Source organism: Aquarana catesbeiana, linkage group LG05 (assembly GCF_042186555.1).
Source record: "Aquarana catesbeiana isolate 2022-GZ linkage group LG05, ASM4218655v1, whole genome shotgun sequence".
NCBI classification, from domain to species: domain Eukaryota; kingdom Metazoa; phylum Chordata; class Amphibia; order Anura; family Ranidae; genus Aquarana; species Aquarana catesbeiana.
In genome coordinates, this window is record NC_133328.1 from 263,763,390 (window position 1) to 263,790,509 (window position 27,120).

At 43.3% G+C, this 27,120-nt stretch overlaps 1 protein-coding gene across 3 annotated transcripts in view; it reads left to right on the top strand.

Moving 5' to 3' along the window:
• The window catches only part of MARCHF6 (membrane associated ring-CH-type finger 6), a 1,314,422-nt gene that overhangs the window by 1,272,230 nt on the left and 15,072 nt on the right, over positions 1–27,120 (top strand). The window lies entirely within an intron of this gene.

Consider the following 27,120-nt stretch of genomic DNA (forward strand, 5'->3'; position numbering starts at 1 on the left):
GCCTGTCTATTACTCTTTGTTGAGAAAGTTGCTCTTATTGTTACTTGTGGGATCATTTTTATTAGTTTGCCAAGTATGTTAGAGGGGTACAGGTGTTCTACATTGATATATGTATTTAGCGGTAACTTTTAGGCTTTTCTTTTTTTTTTTTTTTGCTATATGTTTACATTTTTATTTTTTCCTATGTCTGTGTTATTCTGTACTTGTAATCAAAAAATCTCTAAATAAAATTTTATCAAAAAAAAATTTGTCTAAGAACACAGCCATGAATAAACAATGGTACAAAAACATCCTCCGAAAGCAACTTCTCCCAACCATCCAAGAACAGTTTGGTGACGAACAATGCCTTTACCAGCATGATGAAGCACCTCTCCAAAAGGCAAAATCGATAACTAAGTAGCTTGAGGGACAAAACATTTTGGGTCCATGGCCAGGAAACTTCCCAGACCTTAATCCCATTGAGAACTTGTGGTCAATCCTCACGAGGCGGGAGAACCAAAAAAACAAATGCTGACAAACTTCAAGCATTGATTATGCAAGAATGGGCTGCCATCAGTCAGGATGTAGCCTAGAAGTTGATTGACAGCATGCCAGGAGGAATTGCAGAGGTCTTGAAAATGAAGGGTCAACACTGCAAATATTGACGTTTGCATACACTTAATGTAATTGTAATTCAGTATACCATAATAAAATCTGACAAAAAAGATCTAAAAACACTGAAGCAGCAGACTTTGTGAAAATTAATACTTATGTCATTCTCAAAACTTTTGGCCAGGGCTATAGGCTTGAGATGCCTCTTGCATGGAGACAGGGACTGCTAGAGCAGCAGAAGGGCACAAGTGCCAGGGAGTTTGATCAGTGAACTTGAGCTTGGAAGCAATGCTGGATTTATAAGGGGACAAAAGGGTAAACTTCCAGAGGGGGCCCCCGACTTCCTTTATAAAAAAAAAACTAATAATATTAACAATAATAATATGTTATAAATGTTATTATGTGTGCGTGTGGGGGGGGGGGTTGTCAATATAAGGAACGGTTAAGCCTGACTTGAGAGGATATGTAAGGGATGAGGGCTATTGGCAGATGTTTTACATTTCAACTTCTCATATTATTTTAGTATTCGAGATGTTTGTTTTAACATGACTGTGTGGCTTCATTTATTGCCTTGTTTATGAGAGACAAGTGGGTGCGACAAGGGAAAAGTTCAAAGAATGTTGGATTTTGCCAGGCAACAGGCCTGACCCCATCAAGTGAAGTTAATGACCAGCATCAATTTATTTCAGTCAGAGAAACGAGAGAGAAGCTCACTTCCTGACTTGACCGTGATTGGGTCAATGGGTGAATTCGAGACTCTGCAATCTTGGATAGGGTAAAACTTTGTTAGCAAGTTTTACGAGAAATTTTGAGGTTGGTCGAATTCAGGACAGGCGTGCCCCTGGATCAGAATTTGGCCAGAATGACATAGTTGAGTGTCGGACGAGATCTGCAGAATGTAGAGGATCTTCCTTCCTTACATGTCTTGCACAGAGTGTAGTAGTAAAGTTGACTCATAATCAGTGGCTTTTTTTCCGTGTTCTGAATACTGTCATATAATTTATTTTTTATGTTGGGGGGCCCACGAACTTGAAATTCCCCCCAAGGTTTAGACCTTGGAAGTGCTGGTATCCTCTGAGTAGCAGCTTGGAGTCAGGCAAGCGAATTTCAGAGAAAGACCAGTAGCAACATCAGCAGGTTACTAAGAACTCAGGTCGCAGGGATTAGAGCTGAAGACAATCCAGCAATAATACTGGGTAGGCCTCAGGTTTAACTAGACATCTGGGCTCCAGAATCTGTGGGTGTGGCCATGCATCCACACATGCGCAATGGCACGTCAGCGCTAGTATGTACACAGTTTCTGCTAACCCTATCAAATGTCTTTTCGGCATCTGTTGATAAGAAGCTAAGGAGGATGTTTTTTTATTCGGCATAAATTATAGCATTATTTGCATTTCTGGTTTGTAGCTTTAATGGTATAACTGATGAAACCCAGGTGTTGAGTAGGGGCTTTCAGAACCCATTACAATGTTGAAGGCTCATACATCCTTTTCTTGGAAAGTGTAAAATGATACCATGGAAAGCTTATTTTAGATGATGGGAGTCTTTAGGGGCACGTCCCAATGTTTTTTGATACGTAGGGTTTTTGTCCCTTCAGCAGCAAGAGGTGGATCATGTATTGACCTTTGCTTTTTTGTTTAAGCATGATAGCTAATCACCCCTTTGTTTGTACTTTCATTCAGGGATTTAGGTAGCCCATAGATGAGTCAATTTTTTTTTGTTCAAACAGTGGGTTCAACAAAAAAAAAAAAAAAACTGACCTAATTCCCCCATCCACATATTCAAGGTATATGGGTAAAAGAACTATTGTATTCTGACAGTGGGGAGACTTCCCTGCCATCAGAATGCACTGATCGTGCAGAGATTTTCCAGCAGGGCGGTGGTACACAAGTCAATCGGTAGATCAACTTCTGTACAACCACATACATGGATTGAAATTGGGCCAGTCCCTGCTGAAGCAGACAAATTTTGATCTATCTATGGGCAGCTTCAGCTGTCAGGTCTTCTCTCACTCAGTGGAACCTCCTGGTCCTGTAAAAGTTGCCCTTTGCAAGCACTACATACTTCCTTGCTTATAGTGTCACAAAAGATATAGGATAATAACTTCAGCAATTAAAGTCTGAGTTAGTGGACTTGTCATGCAATCCTATCTTTCTCAGTCTTCATAAAGACACGGTGGTTTTTAAGCTGAGAATTTCCCTCCTATCAGAGGTATGGTATCTCCTCATTTTACCTCAGTGAGAAGATGCATCATTGAGGGGTAGAGAAGGAAGCGCCACCTGAGTGTAGTATTAACAAATGATGTTAATGACACCAGGTAAAAACACACTTACAGGATAAAAACATATAAAAGGCTCATCTGTATAGGTATGTGGTCCTCGGTGTTCCCTCTGATCCTATGGTGGTGACGCTGTAGGGATGCTGGGCTGCAGAAGGTGGATTACCAGCCGGGAGCTCCTTCTGTGGCCATCAGGAAGAGACTAGGGGCCAGCGTGGAGCGCACGTGAAGCGTGCACCTCTGCTTCCGGGTTCAGTATCCAGGGGAGGGATTGTCCAGGAAGGAGTGCTAGCAGAGAGGTTGAGAGAAGGCTACGCGCTCGGAGCCACTGCTCCTTCAGTAGGCCTAATAGGGAGGTGTCTGCAATGTGCTTTTATATGGCAGCGCTGTGGGATAACAGGTCCCAGCGTCTATCACAAGAAAGCACAGTGCTACCTGTGGGCGGGAGGGGAACTACAAGGTAACAATATACACAGAAAAAAAAAAAAACAGGAGGTTATATAATAGTCAGTGTCATGAAAACATATATATGAAGAAGTGCATGGTAGTAAACATGGAGACAATAATATTTAACAATAGTAAAAATGGGAGTAACAATGGAGGCAAAAGATGGAGGTAATTATAAGCCCGGTTTCACACATGTGCGGTGCGAATTGAGCTCAGGTTTCACTGGGGAGATAAAAAACACCTGTTCAAAGGAATCATTGCGCTTTAGCTCAGGATCAGTGAGCAGGGAGAGGGGGAGGGAGAGGGGGAGGTGTAGTGAGGAGAAGTAGAAAATCCTTGTTCAGAACGCAATGCATCTGCGAATCAGATGCGTTCCCATAGGAGATAATAGGCTTGTAGTTCGCACCGCAATGCCCAAAAAAACGCACACGCTTTTTGTGCAATGTGCAGTGCGAATGCAACGCACATATGTGAACCAGATGCATTCATATGAATGTATTTTAAAATGTCCTGCGAATTAGATGCTGTCTAAGCCGCATCCAGTTCGCATAGGTGTGAACCCGGGCTAAACGTATAAAAGTATAAGTATAAAAAAATATATATATATATATACACATATATATACACATACACACATACATATATATATACATATACATACATACACATATAAAAAAAATATAAGTAGAGAAAGGCAAAAAAAAGGATGAAAAAATTATGGTATAAGAAGTGGACATGGATAAAGCATGCGTATTGGGAAAACACAAGAAACAGGGAAGCGCGTATCTGTGCAGGGTTCTTAAAGATATATATATATTGTAGCAAGGTTACATCTGTAGGGGTGGTCTCATGAGGAAACGGGGTAGCTTAAAGTAGTGTGGGCACCTCAATATCCTCGTTCAACCCCCCAGATGCTAAAGTGCCCAAAGAGTAGATCCAGTAAGTTTCTTGCTGGCAAAGACGTTTATACCGCTCAGCGGCAGGGTATTTGGCCGGGATAGATTCAATGACCCACACACTGAGGCCAGCTGTAGATCGGCCATGGTGAGTCAGGAAGTGTTTAGGGACGCTGTGGTGGTCACGGCCTTTTTCGATAAAGCGCCGGTGCTCCCCAAAGCGGGCCCTTAGGGCTCTGATGGTTCTGCCGACATATATTAGGCCACAGGGGCAGGTGAGGCAGTATATAACGAAGTCAGTTGAACAGTTGTAGAATTCTTTTAGGGTATAGTTTTTTCCTTTGACAGTGAAGGTTTTCTGACCGTGTTGTATGAACTGGCAGGTTAGGCAGAGGGGTTTTTTGCATTGATACATCCCTCTGAGGGGTATCAGGGTGAGTGGTAATGAGGTGGGTTGGGTAGGCTTAATTCTACTGGGTGCAATTTTACTCTTAATGTTTTTGGATTTTCTATATGCCACTTTAGGTTTGGTATTGACTGTGGTTCTGAGATGATATATATTACGGTTTATTTGTAAACCAAATAAATGTAAGTAATGGATGTAATGCATAAATAAAACCAATCCAAACATATACAGTGGGGACGGAAAGTATTCAGACTCCCTTAAATTTTTCACTTTGTTATATTGTAGCCATTTGCTAAAATCATTTAAGTTAAAGTGGTGTTCCGGCCGAAATTATACTTTTTAAATAAAAATACCCCTATAATACACAAGCTTAATGTATTCTAGTAAAGTTAGTCTGTAAACTAAGGTCTGTTTTGTTAGTTTATAGCAGTAGTTTGTTATTTTATAAACTTACAGCAGGCCGTGGCCATCTTAAGTGTGGGCATCTGAAGCCAGACTGTATTTCTTCCTGGATCTCATCCTTGCAGATCTCGCACATGCTCAGTGCAGCACAAGCAGTGTAATAGGTTTCAGGTCAGGTTTCCATAGCAACGGCAGTTTCAGAGAGTTGCCGCCCCACATGCTCAGTGCAGCACAAGCAGTGTAATAGATTTCAGGTCAGGTTTCCATAGCAACGGCAGTTTCAGAGAAAGTTGCTGCCCCTTCCCAGAAGGCATTGCAAACAGGAAATGATGCGATGGGCCGCGGCCAGGGAGGAGGAAGTGAAAAATGAATACAGCAGATATACAGTAGGTGCTGAGAAAAAAAATAAAAAAATATCCAATTTGTTTACAGTGCGCAGTTTAGTGAGGGATGCTGAAGAGTTGTAAAAGTGGGTGGAACTCCACTTTAATTTTTTTCCTCATTAATGTACACACAGCACCCCATATCGACAGAAAAACACAGAATTGTTGACATTTTTTCAGATTTATTAAAAATGAAAAACTGAAATATCACATGGTCCTAAGTATTCAGACCCTTTGCTCAGTATTTAGTAGAAGCACCCTTTTGATCTAATACAGCCATGAGTCTTTTTGGGAAAGATGCAGCAAGTTTTTCACACCTGGATTTGGGGATACTCTGCCATTCCTTCTTGCAGATTCTCTCCAGTTCTGTCAGGTTGGATGGTAAACGTTGGTGGACAGCCATTTGTAGGTCTCTCCAGAGATGCTCAATTGGGTTAAAGTCAGGGCTCTGGCTGGGCCATTCAAGAACAGTCACGTAGTTGTTGTGAAGCCACTCCTTCGTTATTTTAGCTGTGTGCTTAGGGTCATTGTCTTGTTGGAAGGTAAACTTTCGGCCCAGTCTGAGGTCCTGAGCACTCTGGAGAAGGTTTTCGCCCAGGATATCCCTGAACTTGGCTGCATTCATCTTTCCCTCGATTGCAACCAGTCGTCCTGTCCCTGCAGCTGAAAAACACCCCCACAGCATGATGCTGCCACCAGCATGCTTCACTGTTGGGACTGTATTGGACAGGTGATGAGCAGTGCCTGGTTTTCTCCACACATACCGCTTAGAATTAAGGCCAACAAGTTCTATCTTGGTCTCATCAGACCAGAGAATCTTATTTCTCACCATCCTTCAGGTGTTTTTTTAGCAAACTCCATGCAGGCTTTCATGTGTTCTGCAACGAGGAGAGGCTTCCGTCGGGCCACTCTGCCATAAAGCCCCGACTGGTGGAGGGCTGCAGTAATGGTTGACTTTCTACAACTTTCTCCCATCTCCTGACTGCATCTCTGGAGCTCAGCCACAGTGATCTTTGGGTTCTTCTTTACCTCTCTTACCAAGGCTCTTCTCCCCCGAGATGGCCAGCTCTAGGAAGAGTTCTGGTTCTCCCAAACGTCTTCCATTTAAGGATTATGGAGGCCACTGTGCTCTTAGAAACCTTAAGTGCAACAGAATTTTTTTTTGTAACCTTGGCCAGATCTGTGCCTTGCCACAATTCTGTCTCTGAGCTCTTCAGGCAGTTCCTTTGACCTCATGATTCTCATTTGCTCTGACATGCACTGTGAGCTGTAAGGTCTTATATAGACAGGTGTGTGGCTTTCCTAATCAAGTCCAATCAGTATAATCAAATACAGCTGGACTCAAATGAAGGTGTAGAACCATCTCAAGGATGATCAGAAGAAATGGACAGCTCCTGAGTTAAATATATGAGTGTCACAGCAAAGGGTCTGAATATTTAGGACCATGTGATATTTCAGTTTTTCTTTTTTAATAAATCTGCAAAAATGTCAACAATTCTGTGTTTTTATGTCAATATCAGTTTTTATATAAATAAATAAATATGTAATAAACTATGTAATAAACAGTAATGTATATTAATGTATATTAAATAATAAACTATGTAATAAACAATAAAATATGTAATAAACAGTAAATATGTGTTTTTATGTCAATAGTACAGTGGGGACGGAAAGTATTCAGACCCCTTTAAATTTTTCACTCTTTGTTATATTGCAACCATTTGCTAAAATCATTTAAGTTCATTTTTTTTCCTCATTAATGTACACACAGCACTCAGTGCTGTGTGTATGTTAATGAGGAAAAAAATGAACTTAAATGATTTTAGCAAATGGCTGCAATATAACAAAGAGTGAAAAATTTATAGGGGTCTGAATACTTTCCGTCCCCACTGTACAGTGCATCCGGAAAGTATTCACAGTGCTTCACTTTTTCCACATTTTGTTATGTTACAGCCTTATTCCAAAATGGATTAAATTCATTGTTTTCCTCAAAATTCTACAAACATATTGACAACATGAAATAATTTTGTTTGAAATCTTTGCAAATTCAAGGAATTGTCTGTAGACCTCAGAGACAGGATTGTATGGAGGCACAGATCTGGGGAAGGGTACAGAAAATTTTCTGCAGCATTGAAGGTCCCAATGAGCACAGTACAAGGAAGTTGAAATGGGTCGAACTATAGATGGGCCAACATCCCAGATAATTGAAAAGGAAAGGTTACCCTTTAAGAGAATAAGGGGCCCTGATGATTGTAAATACAGTCACCACAGGTACTATATAGTAATAGTAAAACATAGAAGAATGAAAAAAGTATGAAAAAATATATGATTTTATTATACAAAAGTAAAAAATGTTAGCAAAATACACAAAAACATGGTGTGTGGCTGTGTGGATGCACGTCATTTGACACAACAATGCTGTATACTACTGAAGGGTTCCGGACCACCGTGATGGAAGAATGGAGTCCTCGAACCACACCCAACGCGTTTCAGAACTTCTTTCTTCAGGGGTGTTTTTTTTGTATGGCAAGCAAGATGAACAATAGTCACAATGTTGACGTATAAACAGCAATATAACAGCCACAACATTCATCCAGGTATGGCTTAAGGCCCAACTCCAACTCACCACACTGACAGGTCTAAGCAACACAGGCCAGCAAGACCGGGTACAGGAAAATGCCCTCAAAGAGGTGGATATGCCGTGGGGAGATTGTATCATATGCGGGTTGGAATCTAGAGATTAGTTGGATTTCAGTATGCCCTGAACGAACGGTGTAGTGAAAAAGGGGGGGGTTGGGACTTTAAATGAGGTGCGCATGATGGAGCCCAATCACAATCGCAGAGGTGCAAACATATGTATGTTTGTTAAGGACCAATGATCAATACCGCAAACTTTCCCTTGCATCCCAATTAAAGTCCTAAGTTCGCTTTTCCCCCCATTGCTTGAACGAACGGTGTAGAGACACCTCAGACGTTCATTCTGTTCTTCCATAATTGTGATCCAGAACCCTTCAGTAGTATACAGCATTGTTGTGTCAATTGACGTGCATCCACACAACCATGCACCATGTTCCTATGTATTTTGCTAAAATTTTTTACTTTTGTATAATAAAATCATATCGTTTTTTCATACTTTTTTTTTCATTCTTCTACTTTTTACTACTACTATATAGTACCTGTGGTGACTGTATTTACAATCACCAGGGCCCTTAAAGTCCCTTAAAGGGGAGCCTTACCTTTTCAATGAGCACAGCAGCCTCCATCATCCCTAAATGGAAGAGGTTTGGAACCACCAGGACTCTTCCTAGAGCAGGCCGTCTGGCCAAACTGAGCAATGGTGGAAGAAGGGCCTTAGTCAGGGAGGTGACCAAGAACCCAATGGTCATTATTACAGTGCTCAAGCCTTGCTCTGTGGACAGAGGAGAACCTTCCAGAAGAACAACCATCTCTACAGCACTCCACCAGTCGGGCCTGTTTGTTAGAGTGGCCAGACAGAAGCCACTCCTCAATAAAAGGCACATGACAGCCCGCCTGCAGTTTACCAAAAGGCACTTGAAGGACTCTGACCATGAGAAACAAAATTCTCTGGTCTGATGAAACCGATTGAACTCTTTGACCTGAATAGCAAGCGGCATGTCTGGAGGAAACCAGGCACTGCTCATCACCTGGCCAATACCATCCCTACAGTGAAGCATGATGGTGGCAGCATCATGCTGTGGGGATCTTTTTCAGCGGGAGAAACTGGGAGACTAGTCAGAATCGAGGGAAAGTTGAATGTACAGAGACATCCTTGATGAAAACCTGCTCCAGAGCGCTCTGGACCTAAGACTGGGGCGAAGGCTCATCTTCCAACAGGGCAACGACCCTAAGCACACAGCCAAGATAACAAAGGAGTGGCTACGGGACAACTCTGTGAATGTCCTTGAGTGGCTAGCCAGAGCCCAGACTTGAACCTGATTGAACATCTCTGGAGAGATCTGAAAATGGCTGTGCATCGACGCTCTCCATCCAACCTGATAGAGCTCAGGAGGTCCTGCAATGGCACAAACTGCCCAAAAATAGGTGTGCCAAGCTTGTAGCATCATACTCAGAAAAAACTTGAGGCTGTTATTGGTGCCAAAGGTGCTTCAACAAAGTATTGAGCAACGGCTGTGAATACTTATGTACATGTGATTTTTTAAAAATAAATTTGTAAAGATTTCAAACAAACTTCTTTCACATCGTCATTATGGGGTATTGTTTGTAGAATTTTGAAGAAAATAATGAATTTAATCCATTTTGGAATAAGGCTGTAACATAACAAAATTTGGAAAAAGTGAAGCGCTGTGAATACTTTCCAGATGCACTGTAATTGGCCATGAAAGCATAATAGACAATTGACTGGAGCCCTGTTGGACATTAGGGAACACACTGCTATTTTCTATATACTCAAATCAGCAGCCCACCCCTCTCCAAAAGTTTCTCTGTACACTCTGTTTAACATAACAGGTACGTTGAGCCTATAGTGGATCTAACATAAAATATTACATGAGATTATTATTATACAGGATTTATATAGCGCCAACAGTTTACGTAGCGCTTTACAACTTGAGGGTAGACAGTACAAATACAATACACTTTGATACAGTAGGAATCAGAGGGTCCTGCTCCTTAGAGCTTACAATCTAAGAGGGAAGGTCAAGAGATACAAGAGGTAATAACTGTGGGTGATGTGCTGATTGAGAAGATAAATGTACAGTTGTTAGGTGGGGGCCAGATAGGCTTCTCCAAAGAGATGAGTTTTCAGGGATCGTCTGAAAGTGGATAAAGTAGGAGAAAATTGGACGGATTGGGGTAGAGCATTCCAGAGGATGGGGGAGGCTCTGGAGAAGTCCTGAATGCGAGCATGGGATGAGGTGACAAGGGAGTTTGAAAGCAGGAGGTCTTGGGAGGAGTGAAGAGAACGATTAGGTTGGTATTTTGTGACTAGGTTAGAGATGTAGCTGGGGGCCAGGTTGTGGATGGCTTTGTAAGTTATAGTTAGTATCTTGAATTTAATTCGGTGACTGAGTGGCAGCCAATGGAGGGATTGGGAGAGGGGTGTAGCAGACGCTGATTGGTTTGTGAGGTGGATGAGCCTGGCAGCAGCGTTTATGATGGACTGAAGTGGGGATAGCCTATTTAGAGGTAAACCAATGAGGAGGGAGTTGCAATAGTCGAGGCGGGAGATGACCAGGGAGTGGATTAGAAGCTTTGTGGTGACATTGGTTAGGAAGGGGCGTATCTTAGAGATGTTGCGGAGATTGAGGCGGCAAGTTCTGGATAGTGATAGAATGTGGGGTCGAAAGGTTAGTTCAGAGTCCAGGATTACACCTAGGACCTTGGCGTGGGGAGATGGGTTGATAGTTGAGCCGTTGATATTGACAGGGAAATCAGGGGAAGTGGCACCTGAGGGAGGAAATATCATGAGCTCGGTTTTGGATAGGTTGAGTTTGAGGAAGTGATGTGACATCCAGGCTGATATGTCTGCTAGTAAGTTGGTAATGCGTGAGGAGACAAATGGAGAGAGCTGGGGGGTGGAGAGATAGATTTGGGTGTCATCAGCGTAGAGATGATATTTAAAGCCGTGGGAGGCAATCAACTGACCCAGGGAGGTGGTGTAGTTTGAGAAAAGGAGAGGTCCAAGAACAGAACCTTTGGGGACCCCAGCGGAGAAAGAAAGAGGAGAGGAGGAAGTAGAGTTGTAAGTGACACTGAAGGAGTGGTGGGATAGGTAGGATGAGAACCAGCGAAGAGTACAGTCACGGAGACCAAAGGAGTGGAGTTTTTTGAGGAGGAGGCGGTGGTCCACTGTGTCAAAGGCAGCAGAGAGATCCAGGAGAAGTAGTACAGAATAGTGTCCATTGGCTTTAGCCATTAGTAGGTCATTTGAGAGTTTAAGGAGAGCAGTTTCCGTGGAGTGTTGAGGGCGAAAACCGGACTGAAGGGGATCAAGAAGTTTATTCATGGTCAGATGGTCGCTTAGTCGGTTGTAGACCAGTCTTTCAAGAGGTTTGGAGGAGAAGGAAAGTAAGGAGATGGGACGTAAGTTGTTGAGATTGGTGGGGTCCAGTGAGGGCTTTTTAAGTATGGGGGTGACTAGCGCATGTTTTAGAGAGTTTGGGAAGATGCCACAAGAGAGGGAGAGGTTGAAAATGTGAGTTAGAGAGTGTAGAATCGAGTCAGAGGGTGAGCGTAGCATTTGCAAGGGAACAGGATCCAGGGGGCAGGTGGTTAGATGAGTGTTAGATAAAAGTTTAGCAACCTCAGTAATAGTAGCAGGGTTGAATGAGGGAAGTAATGATTGTATCTGTGGACATGGGATGTTGCATGGGGGAGGTTTTTGTGCATTGGTGATCTCCTCATGAATTGTATCAATCTTTTTTTCTCAAACAAAAGGTTTTATTAAATTGAGTAGGTGTATACAGTTCCAGAGCTCATTAAACAATTTACATGGCAGAAGTCACATCATACATATGTATTAGGATAAAGAACAAAATAAAGGTACAGAAAAAGGAGGTACATATTCCATTACATCGGATGAAAAGAAAATTGAGAGGGGAAAAGAAGAGACATAACCTCTCATCAGATAAATCTCTCTGTGGGCTATCCACACTTCTTCAATGGACATTTTGCTTATCACCTCTTAGCATACTGGCTAATTATACAGTGCACAACATATATCTCATGAGAATTGAAGTTAACAAAGGTCACTTTTAGAATAAGCGATCATATATCAAATCTATTGGCGCTAGACCTGGAGTGTCCAACCATGGTGCCCATAGTTTCTCATATTTTTGTGTCACTCCCCTATGCTGGTATATAATTTTTTCCATACGGATTGTGGCCCCCATTTGTGTAATCCATTCTTGTACCGTGGGGGGACTCGCGGATTTCCAGTGCCTGAGGATAAGCAGGCGAGCCTGAAACAGAGCTCTTCTGATGGCCTGTCTAAGGATATCCTCAGTCAGTAGATCATCCACAATCCCCAGCACACATGGTTTGGGATCCAAAGGTATCACTATTTGAAAAACTCTATTAATGGTATTAATAACCTCGTTCCAATAGAGGTGTAATTTTGGGCATCTCCACAGGAGGTGTATGAGATCTCCATGGTCTCTGGAGCATCTGGTGCAAGTGGGATCAGTGCCCAAACCCATACGGGCCAATCTAGCCGGTGTGTAGTGCACTCTGGAAATAATATAGAGCTGTGAGAGCTTTTGAGCAGCGTTTAATGAACACGTGGAGACTGCCAGTAAGGCTTCCTCCCACTGTTCCTCCCCAAAGGAGCCAACATCCTGTTCCCAGTGGGACATGATCCTCAGAGGCGCGTCCCCTAGGAAAAGGTTCAGAAGCATGGTATAGCAGTCGGATATAAATCCTCTATAAGTAGTTATGGCAAATAGGTGGTTGAAAATAGGAGTGGGTTGCAGGTTCCAAATATCGGGGCCCCTTTGTGCATCCATTGCATGTTTAAGTTGTCTGTAATAGAAGAGCATAGAGGCCGGCAATTGAAAGGCCTCCCTGAGCTCCGAGAAGGGTCTCAATTTACCGTCTCTAAGTATGTGGACTATATGGGACACCCCGTACTGTTGCCATTTAGATCCATAGGGTATTTTAGCTATTTCGGAATAGTGATTATTTTCCCAGATGGGGCTATACCTGCTGAAGCCCTCCACCCCCTGCAGCATCCTGACCTTGTTCCAAATTTTCTGCATAAGTGCATAAGTTGGGTAAAGCTTATTAGATTTGTTATATTGTAAGGCCTCTAATCCATCCACTACCTCTCTCCTGGAAGTGAACCGAAGTATGTGGGCCGAAGGGTCTCTCAGGTTCATCTCCAGGTCCCTCCCGGGACCTATGGCTCTAGCAATGTGCTGTAGCTGAGAGGCCAAATAATACACCCAGGGGTTAGGCAATGCTAAACCTCCATTGTCTTTGGGACGTTGTAACTGCTCTAGTTTAATTCTAGGAGGCCTAGAAAGCCATATAAATGAACGGAAGAGGGAGTTGATGATTCTAAACTTTTTCAGAGTAATAACCATTGGAGAATTGTGGAGCACATATAGTAATTGTGGCATAAGGATCATCTTTATTAAGTTTATTCTGCCTACCAGGGACAGCTTTAATTTACTCCACACTTTGACCCGGTCACGACATCTATTGATCAATGGGGTTAGATTAAGATTCACATAGTCCAAAATACGGGCTGTAATCTGTATACCTAAATATTTGAAGGATGTCGAGACTGGTATGTCTTGCATATTTTGTTGGGTTGTTGGCGGGTCGCGATCCAGTAGCAGCAGAGAGGACTTGGTCCAGTTAATAACTAAGCCTGAGTATTTCCCGAATTGTCTAATTACTCTCATTGCCTCTGTCAGTGAGTTAGATGTATCACCCAGCAGCAGCATGGTGTCATCTGCATACATAATTACCTTCTCCTGAATGTCTCCGTATCTAAAACCCTGTATCAAGGGATTAGCGCGTATCGTAGCCGCTAAGGGCTCAATAGCCATAGCAAACAGGAGCGGAGACAGGGGGCACCCCTGCCTCGTACCCCTGTATAGTTTAAAGGGTGAAGAAATCCTTCCCCCCTCCCTAATGGCCGCTATAGGAGACGAATAGAGTAGTTGCACCCATTTGATAAAGCCCTCCCCAATTCCAAATTTTCGCATCACCGCCCATAGATAGTCCCACTCGACGCTATCAAACGCCTTGTGGGCGTCCAGTGACAGCAGCGCTCTATCTCCCCTATTGTCTGCCTGAGATTGGATATTGAGAAAAAGTCTACGGAGGTTTATCGCAGTCGACTTTTGGGGCATGAATCCGGATTGATCCGAGTGAATTATGCTGGATATGACTTTATTCATACGGATTGCTAATGCTTTGGCTAATATCTTTACATCAGTTTGTAAAAGAGATATAGGGCGGTATGACCCCGGGTCAAGAGGGTCTTTATTGGGTTTTAGTATCAAAACTATATTTGCTCTAGTCATTGATTGAGGAAGGTTACCACTCTGTTTCGCTGCTTCAAATACCTTCAATAGACGTGGAAGTATAAGCTCGCCATATTGTTTGTATACTTCGATGGGTAGTCCATCGTCACCCGGGGCCTTGGAATTGGGGAACAAACTGGTCGCCAACTGCAGTTCCTCGACAGTCAAAGGGGCGTCAAGTTCCCCCCTAGCTGCCACTTGCAAGCTGGGGAGCTGAATATTGTCTAGATATTCGGTTAATGAGTCCAAGGTATATGTTTGTTTGGACTCATAGAGGGAGGAATAAAATCCCACCAATTCGGCTAAGATTTGGTCCGGGGCATTGGTTAGCCCTCCAAGTTGTGTACTTAGGGCCCCGATTGAGGGGGAAGTTTGATGGGCATGGGCAATGGTTGCTAATAGGCGTCCAGTGTGCTCTCCCTCCTCGTAAAATGCTGCTTTATGAAAAAATCTCTTCCTCTCTGCTGTAGATGTCGTGATTCTATACAACGCATCTTGCGCAGAGAGCCACTCCTCTTTGTTACTTTGGGTTGGATCTGTAATAAATTTGCTCTCGAGTTCCTTTGCCATGTTTTCAATTCCCTCCCTCTGAGCATGTGTCTTTCTCTTAACAGCTTGAATTTCATTTATAAATAGGCCTCTCAGGACCGCCTTAAAGGCTTCCCAGTTTACAGGCCACTGTTCGTCAGCCTCATGTAGGCGCCAAAATTCTATTATATGAGATTCTATTTGCTCATGGGAAGGGAAGAGACTCAGCCAAAAAGCGTTCATTTTCCATGGGGTTTTTGCCATCGTGGAAGGGGGGCGCACCTCTAAAGTTACTATCAATGGGGAGTGATCCGACACACTCCTAAGAGCATAAGTCACCTCAGAGATGTGTCGTTCAGCTGCACTAGAGCATAGGCATAAATCTATCCTTGATAGTGAAGCATAGCTTTTTGAGAAACAGGAAAACTGTTTAACTCCCGGGTTTTTAGCTCTCCATGGGTCCCTCCATCCCACCTCCTCAATGAATTTCCTAAGAGCTGTACGGTGTACCCCTCTTCCCCCCATCACAGGCGGGTGCTTATCTAGTATTGCGTCTATATAATTGTTGAAGTCTCCAAAGACATACATTGGCGTCTCCGGGTACTTCATTTGGAACGTGATCAGGGACCTCAACACCAGATTATTGTACGGCGGGGGCATATATACAAATGCCAGTATACATTTAAAGGAAAACAATGTACAACATAAAAATACATATCTCCCCTCATCATCCAATTCAGAATCTAACTCCACAAAATCTATGGAGCCAGGCACCAGTACACTCACACCCCGAGAATATGAGGTGTGAGTGGAGTGGTATGCCCTACCCACCCATCTGAAATTAATGCATGACAGTGAATCAGCAGTGAGGTGGGTCTCTTGTAAAGCACATATTGCCGGGAGACGTTTCCTCAATAAGGATGATACCATCGTTCGCTTTAGGGGGTCTTGCAGGCCCCTAATATTCCAGGAAAGGACAGTTACTGTCGTCATTTTTGGGTGTCTAGTTGGAAAATAACAGGGTAAAACAACATGGTGCCCCCCTGACTCTCATCCATGGGGGGGGGGAAGAACCATCACGCAACAGCCCGTAGGGGCCAAGAAGTGACGAGACTGCCAATGCAAGAAGAAGAAAGTTACGGCTCTGTCCAGGGACCGTAATACCTCGATAGCTCTGGAATAAACTTGTGTGTAGAAGTAACGTGAAACGCACAACGGTGCATAAATCGAATAAAAGTGCCTCTTCTGATATAAATTATCCGTCAATATGCACTTGTCGTGTTGAAAGGCAACTATTTTTTGTAATCCACGACACCGGTGTGTCAACTGATATACCAAACCTGTGTGGGACAACCGGTCCCTCCAAACAGCAATGACATATTTTCTGGTACTTGCTATGAAGTACATTGCAATGATCCATCTTGTCATCGAACTCGCTTTTTTGTAGAGAATGAATCAATGTTTGTTTCCAGGCACAACCCTCCTCCGAGGGGAAAAGAAAAAGATAAATCTCTGGGCCTTTGTTAGGGATATCAATCTATCTCCGCTTCTGGTCTCCTATCCTGGCGCAGCTCATTTTCATTAGCGTCTAGCCAGTCCGCAGCTTCCGCCGGGTGTTCAAAGAAATGTGCCCTGCCTCTCAATGTAACCCTGAGTTTTGCAGGGTAAAGCATTGCATAAGAGGCTTGTACTCTCTGCAGGCGTTTTTTAATTTCCGAGAACCGTGCGCGGTTCTTCTGGACTGCAGCTGAGAAATCTGGGTAGAATGAAATCCGCGTGCCATTGTACTGGACATTCCTCTTTTCTCTGGCTAGTTTCAGGATAATTTCCCTGTCTCTATAATTCAGGAGACGGGCCAGTATTGGGCGGGGGGGGTTTCCTGGCGGGAGAGGTCTGGCAGGTATTCTGTGAGCTCTTTCCACAGCGTATAAGTGAGTAAAAGCCTCCTTACCGAATATTTCAGCCATCCATTGTTCTATGAATTGCGTGGGGTCACGGCCCTCCACCTTCTCCGGTAAGCCGACTATGCGCACGTTATTGCGCCTGAGGCGATTTTCAAAATCCTCAGCGCGGATATCCGTAGCTCTTGCTAGACGTGTGGTGGATTGGGAGTCTCTAAGCAGTGCAGGTAGTTTATCTTCAAGCTCACTGATTCTGCTTTCTGTTGCAGTGGTACGCTCTCGAATTTTCTGGATGTCTTGTCTGATGAGACTAACCTCCTCCTTGAGGCCACCAAATCGTACTTGTAGATTGTTTACAGAGGCTGTACATTTATTAACTGCTTTTAAGATGTCTGCCAGTGTGGGCTGTGCACCCCCCTCCTCCTCCTCATGTTCTTCAGGCTCATCAGGCATAGCCTCACTGTCCTCTCCCTGTGTCAGCCTGGCCCCTGCTCCCTGTGCTTCCATACATTCTTCCTCCACAGTGTCATTAAAATCAGGGCATTCATTTAGTGACTGTGCTGCATCTAGGCCTGGTTTTTCAGACAGTTTTTGAGCATAGTACCTCATGTCCTTAGGGTGGTCAGCGGAGCCATCCTTAGAGCTTTTCAGCTGCTTGTGCTGTCCCTCCTTCAGCTTGTCACGTTTCTGTGTGGACGGCGGAGCGGTGCCATGTTGAGGATCCATCCTGGAACTTTCTCCTCTCTGTCCACGGGTCATCATGCCCTCTTGGTACACCGGAGTGGGTGCGGAATGTGCCGGGGGTTCTCCCCGTTCGATCAAGCCGAAAATGGGGTTAATAGAGTGCCGGTAACCGGATCAAATCAGGATCACTGCGGGAGCTCTGTGACTAGACGTCTGCTCACATGCCGCGCTGGCCACGCCCCCCCAATTGTATCAATCTTAGTTTTGAAGTGATTGGCAATCTCCTGGGCAGTGATTGAGTTGGCGGGTGGAGGCAGTGGAGGACAGAATAGAGTGTTGAAGGTAGAGGAGAGTTGACGTGGACTGGATGAGAAGGTGTTAATGAGTGTGATGAAGTAGGTCTGTTTGGCAGTGTGAAGGCAGGAGTAGTATTTTAGGAGGGCAGATTTATATTGTGTGAAGTCTTCCTGGGTCTTAGTCTTATGCCACAGGCGCTCAACAGTGCGGCTACGTTTTCTGAGACTTCTGGTGTCATCTGTTTGCCAGGGTTGTAGCAGTCGGGGCCTAATTCTGCGTGTAGTGAGGGGGGCAAGCTTGTCTAGGGAGGAAGCTAGGGAGGAGACAGTGAGCTGTTGTAGATGAAAGTAGCCAGGTTGGGGCAGGACAGAGGTGAGATTTTGTCATAGAGGTGATCAGTAGCAGAGTAGAGAAGAGAAGGGTTGAGGTGGCGAAGGTTTCTACGTGTAACTGTTAGGCGGTTGGAGGGAGAAGAGGTGGAAGACAGGGAGAGAGCAAAACTAATAAGGTGGTGATCAGAGAGTGGGAGTGGATTGTTGGAAAGGTTGCATGGAGTGCACAGATAGGAGAAGACAAGGTCAAGGGTGTTGCCGTTGGAGTGGGTAGGAGCCTGTATCCATTGCTTCAGGTCAAGCGATGAGGTTAGACTGAGAAGTTTAGAAGTAATAGTAGTGTTAGTGTTAACAGGGATGTTGAAGTCCCCAAGAATAATTGTGGGGATTTCAGAAGAGAGAAAGTAGGGTAGCCAGGCAGAGAAGTCATCAAGAAAGGCTGATACTGGTCCAGGGGGCCAGTAGATGACAGCAATTCTTAGAGAAATGGGAGAGAATAGACGAATGCAGTGTGCCTCAAAAGAGGAGAGTGTCAGAGAGGGAGGTGGGTGAAGTACCTGATAGGTGCTGCATGGGGCTAGAAGGAGTCCCACTCCACCTCCCTTCCGTCCACTTGGTCTGGGGGAGTGGGTCCAGAGAAGGCCCGCATGGGAGAGGGAAGCAGGAGAAATAGTATCTGATTCATGAAGCCAGGTTTCAGTAATGGCAAGTAGGTTAAAGGAATTTGTGATAAAGAGGTCGTGAAGGGCGGTGAGTTTGTTGCAGACAGAACGTGCATTCCACAGGGCACAGGAAAAGGGGGGGCTGGTTTTGGAAAGAGGAATAGAGACCAAGTTCTGTGGGTTGCGGCTCCTGCCAGAGGGTGTAGGGGGATGGGAGCATTGGGCAAAGACAGATGATGGTGGCCCGGGGTTTGGGGATATGTCACCAGAGATTAGGAGAAGCAGGAGAGTGAGGGAGGTAATGTGGGAATGTGAATTATGTGAAGGGGCATGTCTCAGAGTACTGGAGATTTTATCAGTATATGGATATAGAATGAGCAAGAGTTGGTAGGAGCAGTAGTAGGGTGAGGACAGAAGGCAGGGTGATATGTATAAGCAGGGGGGTGGAGAGGTGGGGTGAAGGTAAGAGAGTTTGAGGAGAGAGGACATGAATGTCAGAAGCAGTGGTAGAGAGTGCATGTTACAGAGTGGAAGGAGAGCTTATTAGAGAGACAGGGTCATCTGTAGTCTGTTAGGTGCTTTCCAGTGCAGATTGCTATATTTGTTTGCTTTGTGCAATCGTTGAAGCGCAGAGATTGAAGTGCATATCACTTGTAGAAAGAATCACTTAAAGTGGGAGTCCGGCGACCAATCTTTTATTTTTTTTTTTTAGGTCATTGAGACACTTTGTTAATCCCAAAATAATACTCACAGTTTGGGTGTAATATTTCCGCCTCTGTCTGTTTTCGTACTGAAGAATAACTTTAAAAATGTGATGCTGGCTGTTTCCATCTTGCTTGTGGGCATGTGAAGCCCATAAGCATTGATTTCCTGGATGCGGTGAATGCTGTTCATTCACAGCTTGTTCACATGCATGATCATTGTTCCCGCATTGAATCTTGGGAAGCCTGACACTAAGCTCCCAGGAGACAGTGCGGCGCCGGGGAAAGGCAATAAACACGCCTACTCCCATGGGAGGAGAGACAGGAAGTGCCACAATAAAGTACAATATAAAGGTAATTACAGCGATAAAAAAAATTTTCGTGCGGCATTTGAACATCTATGCAATTAACTGAAGGGGGTAAGATTAAGTTAAAAATTTGAGTGGAACCCCGCTTTAAGGATAGAAGCCATTGCAATGTGCTCCCCCAGCAATGTGCTCCCCCCCTTAAGGATGCTCAAATTTATACTGTTATAAGGGTGGGGTTGAAGTTCATTAATTAATCATGAGTGACTATAAGAATGCCTAACAATCAAAGTGGACTTTTTGCTTCTAAAGTCAGAATAGCAAGAGGCCAGAGGCCAAGATGAGATCAACACATAAAACTTAGGTAAGATAGTCCAGAGCAACAAAAAACGTCATGGTTATGCACACAGGGCAACAGATAGAGAAGGCCACATACCAAAGACACACACACAGAGACAGCAGGCAGATCCCAATTTCATTTAATGGTGGAAGATGTGGTTGAGCTGACACATACCAAAGACACACACACAGAGACAGCAGGCAGATCCCAATTTCATTTAATGGTGGAAGATGTGGTTGAGCTGACACATACCAAAGACACACACACAGAGACAGCAGGCAGATCCCAATTTCATTTAATGGTGGAAGATGTGGTTGAGCTGACACATACCAAAGACACACACACAGAGACAGCAGGCAGATCCCAATTTCATTGGATGAGATGACTGAAACCTGAATAAAAGATGCCTGTAAGACAATAGGGATCGCACTGCCACTGTCTGTATAGTCAGGCCAATAGCCCGCCCATATCATAACAGCCATTTATTACAGTGCATCTCTTTATACAATATACAGGACTTATAAAACAGCTTAACACACAGAGCAAAATAGACTAATCTAGGATTTAATCAATAATAACTTTGCAGTATTGTGATCAAGTTCTAAATAAGTGTATATATAAGTGTATGTGCTCACATAATAGAGTATTCATATACAGCGAGGGCCGGTGCAAGACTAATTTGCTCCCTAGGCAAGACCAGCTACTTGCACCCCCAAAAGAGTGATGGGCTACAAGTCCCCCCCCAAAGTGAAGGATATCAAGTCCCTAAGGATGTGACCCCTTAGATCTCAGAGGTGCATGCTGGGACTTAGTCTTTCACTAGTTGGAGGTGTCATGTCCTCAGCTTTGAGGGGTTCAAGCTGGGACCTGTAGTCCTTCACTTTTGGGGGTCACATCTCCCAAAAGTGAAGGACTACATGTATCAGCATGAACCCCTGAGATCTAAGTATGTGACCTCCTCCTCCCATCCCTCCCTGGGTGTCATTTGTCCTCCTGCAGCATCAACTCAGCTGCCATCCTTTCTATATGGGTCTTTGCCTGTCTTCCTCATGACATGTGGTTCCACCCCCATGCCGGCCTCACCTCAGACTGAGTAGACTGAGACGCTCAAATGCAGTTCCCTTCCCTCTAAGCAGGGTGCCGCTGGAGGAGGTGGGTGGAGATAAGCCATGTCTCCCCCCCCCCCCCATCTTGGCCCTGGTGAAACCAGTGGCCATGCCCTAGGAGGCTGCCTAGTTCACCTAGCTGTAGCGCTAGCCCTGTATACAGCAGCCTTTTAAGTGCTGCTGCTCAGCTTGTCTTCAATACAAAGTTCACTCACCTGTGGTTTAGGCTCTAAAACTTCTTTACAGGCTTTAAGCTACCATATTACAAGCTACAGAACCTATTATAATAAAGGAACAACCTTTCTAAAATCTAAGGCTGTGTTTACATCTGAACAACATGGGGGCATCAAGTTTTTTGGCATGACATGTAGAGCAAGCCCATTCACTTGAATGGGCTGCTCTCCGCTCCACAGTAGCTCCTGTACCCTATTTTGGAGCCAACTTTGATGTGTTTTAAGTTTTGGAGTGTGACAGAAAGCCCATTTCTTTAGCACGTTGTGGGTTTCGGCACATTTTTACTGCATTCCAGCATTGCAGGTAGAATTGCATGATTCTTCTATGCTCATATGTTAAGGGGGCCCTAACTGGAACTGGAGTTTGTATTGGGAGAATATTGGCATGGTCTTTCCTCTCCAAAAGTGCACTGGTGGTACTAAACCAAATTTACAGCACAAAAGGTATATTAGTAAAGTCAATTGTAGTAGTACAGTCTGAAAAAACATTCCTTGGTTTTATTATATAATTTTAACAAAAATGGTTACTTGAAGTATGTAAAGGTAATTTATAATATGTATAGAATATATTAATGAAAGCATTAACACTGAACATTTGTATTATTACTGATGAGTGTAGTACAGTCCCCATGCTTCCCCTACAGTTTAACTTTTTTTTTTACAAATATGAATTTTATTGTTTTAGAGAAAGAGGAGGGTCAGGGAAAGTACATTACATTCCATTGACCAACATGACAGCGAATGTACATGGGTGATTACATTGATGAAAGCTGATTATCTGGTATTGAAAGAAATGTGACAACGTTTACCAAGTCACTTGTTGGACACGCTATACTATCATCTTGGATAATTGATTGAGAAATGTCAGAATGGTCTTTTAAAATCAATAATTTGCTCGGACTGTCCGAACCCCGACCACTGTTAGAATAGACAGATCAGGAGAAAGAAAGAAAAAGGGAAGAGAAAGAGAGCACAGAGGTCCATAAGAGAGTACCAGTAGAGAGAGAGTGGGAAGGAGAGGAAAGAAGGGGGATACTGAACCGCGAACGAAGTATATATTATCACTTTCAGCACTTGTCGAGCCTATGCCCAGTTGCTTTTCAAGAGTTGAGTAAGGACACGTCTTCATTAAATAGAATAAACATATTCCAGTGCCTCCATGCCTTAGAATCTTTTTCTTGTTTGTTGAGCTGTGAGAACTAGGTCTTCTAGTTTTTTAATTTCCTCCACTCTGCGCAACCACAGCCCTATAGTTGGTGGATTAGTTTATTTCCACATAATGGGAATTCAGGCTTTTGCGGCATTCAGTAAGTGTCGCACTATTCGTCAGATTGTCCTGAATCATGTGATCAGTGAATTTCTGTGTGACTGTCGTCCAAAAGTGTTGTAGCAGCGGACAAAACCCAAAAAAATGTCCCCTTTTCTGTCTGGCATCTCCAGCATTTGTCTGTGGTGTTTGGGAAGTACATATGTAACATCTGAGGTGTATAGTACCACCTGGTCAGGATCTTGTAGTTAGATTCTTACACTCTCGTACAAATGGAAGATTATAAGTAGAACCTGATAATGGTTTGTTTTTGGGTGTCTGTAAAAGAGCGCTGTTAATCAGTCTCCCATTGCTGTAGAAAAGATAAGTCAGGTTGTTTTAAAGGGGAGTTAAGCAAGGTGTATGTTTTAGAAAGTACTTGAGGTAAGTTTCCCCCGCATCCCTGCAGTAAACCTCGAAGGTCGTTAGTGTACGGTTGAATTGAGCGGGATCTGCAATTGAGTACAAAAAGTGGTCTTATTGTTTTCCAGAATAGAAGTTGGTCTGTGTCACTAATCAGTGATTGGATGGAAGGCCATTGATTGCCCTGCAAAAAGTGCAGGGCTCAGTCCCTACCTTTCGATAGAAGCACCCCATACTCTGATTGTTTGAGTCCAGGGAGAAAAGCGGGGTTGCCTAGTATTGGGAAAAGAGGGGAGTTTCTAGTGGAGTGGGGAGTTGTACGCATAATTGTCAAGCCTATGCAGAGCGTTGTGCCTATTACACGGTGAGAAGTCAGGGTGGAAGGTAGCTGGTCATAGCACCAGGCCGCCCTTTTTAGTGAGACTACTGTCTGAAAGTGTTCTAATTCCGTCCAGAGTTTGGTCTTCTCGTGCCTGTTCCAATCAATTATTCTCTCTAAGTGCACCGCTAAGTAATAATTCTTCAGGTCTGGGAGAGCTAGTCCTCCATATTGTTTCAGCAAAGTAAGGTAACGTCTATGCAGCCGAGATTTTGAGTTTGACCGTACGAATTTAGTGAAAAGGGAATGCACTTGTTTAAAGTATTGGGGCAGGATCCTGACTGGTAATGCTTGGAACAAGTATAGAAACTTTGGGAGAATGCACATTTTAATAAGGTTATACCTGCCAAACCAGGAATGGAGTCCTTTTTTCCAATCCTCTAGTAGCACTCGAGTCTTGGTTAAAAGGAGTGGGAAGTTCAGGTCAAAGGTGCATGTCAAGTCACTCGGGATAAGGGTTCTTAGGTATTTGAGGGAGTCGTCTGACCACTTGCATTTAAATTGAGTTTTTAAGGAGTTCAGTTACATTGGCACCATGTTAATCCCCATGGCTGCGGATTTATCGAAGTTAATTTTTAGATTGGACAAGGTACCATATTTGTCAAACTCCCTGAGAAGATTTGGGATGGACACTACAGGGTTGCCTAATGAAAACAGGTCATCTACATAAGCTGCGATCTTGTATTGGGTGTTACTTATAGTCAATTCCACTATGTCTGGGTTTAAGCATATAGTACATAGAAAAGATTCTAGGACTAGGGCAAAGAGGAGGGGTGAGAGTGGACATCCCTGTCTGGTACCATTTGCGATAGGGAAGGAATCTGAAAGGACCCCATTAGCTTTAACCTGGGCTGTTGGCGTGGAGTAGATGTTGGAGATCCATTGCAGCATTCTATGTCCCAGGCCAATGTATTTAAGGCCGGATGACATGAATTCCCAATTTATACAGTCAAACGCTTTCTCAGCGTCTGTGCTGAGAAAGACGCACAGTGTTTTAGTTATGGAGGCCATGTGTACCAGGTTGAGTACTTTGGTGGTGTTATCTCTCGCCTCTTGTGTGGGGATGAAGCCCACCTAGTATAGATGTACAATGTCCGTCGCATGTTTGGTCAACCTATTGGCCAGTATCTTTGTAAAAAGCTTAAGATCTGTATTCAGAAGGGAGATAGGTCTATAGCTGTTCTATGCAGTGGGGTCCTTACCTTCCTTTGGGATAAGGGAGATGTGGGCTGTTAGGGTATCTCTAGGGAAATGTGCTCCTTCACTAAGAGCATTGAAAAGTTTCACCATATAGGGGCCTAGCACTGGTAGGAGGGACTAATAATATTGTAGGGTGAACCCATCGGGACCCGGGGCTTTGCCCGGTTTCATCCCTCCCACTGCGTATTGCAGTTCCTCTAAAGTGATGGGTGTTGTAATATGTTGTAATTTTCACCGATTTATGTGGGACATTGTTGTGTGTATGTACACATGCAGTCAATATTAACCAGGCCAGAATTGAGTTGACGATGGTCTATTTGTCCAAACCAACTCAATTTTAATATAACAGCTGAAAACCCTTTGATGTGTTAGTCTCATGCAAGTCTACCTAGGGGTGTGAGGTATGGGCTGTTAACCTAATTGAACATTTCAAAGGGTACATTGTTTAAAGGACCATAGAAGAAGTATTTATTGATGGTAATTAGACTTGAGGGGGTAACAATAAGATCAAAGAGTATTATGGGTTGACCTAGCAGAAACTCCCTCTTAGTGGACTAGTATTTCATAGAGGACATTCAAGCTGGCATTTAGTTTTGAGGGAGGCTTGTCTGTGTATGCACAGAGACCTAAGAACATGGGACTTTGAATTATATTTCCTCTGTCGGATTTCTTTGTCATCTGTGGACTTTGGACTTTGTTCTGTGTTGGAAGTCAATAAAGTGCATCTCTCTGGAAGAATTGGGTTGCTGCGGAAGAGTACTTACATCATCATTATAATAATACCTAAATATTAATTATCATACCCACTCTACATCATATCACCCACAATATTATACCCGATCACTACACTGGTGCCGTTCATGTGACCAGAAGAGCATTTTTGGACTTAGTAACAGAAGTCGGTGGTGACAACAATCCTGTGAGTTGGACAGAAGTCTGATGAAGAACCAAGAGCTGTACTGTGACTCTAATGTCTGGTTGTGACATAAGAGAGTCTGATCTACAAATTTAAACAAGTTGGGAACCCCAGAATTATTCTCTGGAGACTGGAATCAACAAAAAAAAGGACTGTGTCGTGTACCAGAAGACCTGAAGTGGAAGCTGAAGGAGTAACTAATGCGGTGAGTAAAATATTTCCTTTTTTTTTTTTAATTATTAGTAATATAGTCAAAATGCTTACTCAGTGTGGATCTAGTGTCAGTTCTGATAAAGTTAACAGATGGGTATTAAAATGTATTAAGCGCCATGGCGGTCCTTATGAAATTCCAGAAAAATGTAAGCAGACGTGGACGATGATGAAGGAATTTTTAGAGAAAAATGTTTTTGATAGCAAAATTTCAGAAAGTAAAAGAAAAGGTTGTATTATACAGGGCTTGTTATCTTGCTGTCTAACAATGGAAAGTTCTTTGAATTATAAGGTTGAGGAAATTACCCAGTTACAGAAGGCAGTTGATAATAGCAACAATGTTTGTGAGAGGTTACAAAACCAATCGGACACTGAGACAGTAAATTTAAAATTGCATGCGTTTACCATTGGAGAAGCTTTACTTGAGAAATCTAAACGTTGTGATGAATTATCAGAGGGAAATGAGAGATTAAAATTAAGAATTATGGAATTAGAGAAGAGATCTCAGGAATGCAGATATGCATCAAATCTTGGATTCAGCAATCTGCAGCAAACAGAACCTCATATTAAATCTGATAATTCATTACCAGCTGCCCCCACTGTGACTACCACAGTTTATAACAATAATAATAATACAGGTGAAGTTCAACTTGTAATGAAGCCTTTGAAATCAAAATTATTAGACGCAATTCTTAAAGAAATAGGAATGGTTCCATACCATGATTTAAACAGATTTTTAAAATGGTTTTGTGACGTGCAGCAAGTCAGAGATATGTACAATCTCAACCCATCTGACTTAGAAAGAGTTTTGCAACATTCTGTAGGAAGTGGTCTTTGGATGAGAATTAAACAAATCTGTATTCAGCCTCTGAGGACAAGGGACATATTACTGGAATTATTATGTGTTTTGTATGGTGTACGTTCTGATGTTACTATTCATGGAAAGATCCAACAAATGCAAAATGAATCTCCCTATGAATTGTCACACAGGATAGCAACTATTATGGAATCATTGGTCGGTAATAATCTTGCATTTGAGCGTGGTGGCTCGATACATATGAGTATGTTTCTAGATGCGTTGCATGAAGATATCAAACAAAATATTTTATTAGTTACCCCAAATCCTCATGATTTAAAAGACATATTGTTGAGAGCAGACCATTTATGGAGAAAGTCAAATGAGCAGGCTGTCAAAATTGATTTAGCCACATTGTTTAGGACAAATACTGAACATAAAGAT